This window comes from Morone saxatilis, unplaced genomic scaffold (assembly GCF_004916995.1).
Source record: "Morone saxatilis isolate NCDOM2014 unplaced genomic scaffold, NCSU_SB_2.0 Contig16, whole genome shotgun sequence".
Lineage (NCBI taxonomy): Eukaryota > Metazoa > Chordata > Actinopteri > Moronidae > Morone > Morone saxatilis.
Window position 1 is genome coordinate 20,183,573 of NW_023339718.1, and position 284 is coordinate 20,183,856.

The window sequence follows — 284 nt, forward strand, 5'->3', positions numbered from 1 at the left end:
GAATAGGAGCAAATCCCTGCAGCCTGGTTCAACATCCTGTTGCAGCTCCTTAGTGCCCATCATACTGCAGTAGGTCTGGGAAGCTTCCAGTGAGTAATTCACATTCACTGCAAAGACCACATTTAGCCCATCTACCACAAGTTACTGTACACTTCCAAGTACATCAGTTCAAAGGTTTGCTTTGATTTTAATAATAGACACAATTCACATTACACAGAGGATGGATCCCTGATGGTGTTGACCAAAGACACCCACTCTGACAAACATCAAGGACCTGCATGAGT

General features: G+C 44.0%; 1 protein-coding gene across 2 annotated transcripts in view; it reads left to right on the forward strand.

Moving 5' to 3' along the window:
• antxr2a (ANTXR cell adhesion molecule 2a) overlaps positions 1 to 284 on the forward strand; it is a 72,178-nt gene that overhangs the window by 1,175 nt on the left and 70,719 nt on the right. The window lies entirely within an intron of this gene.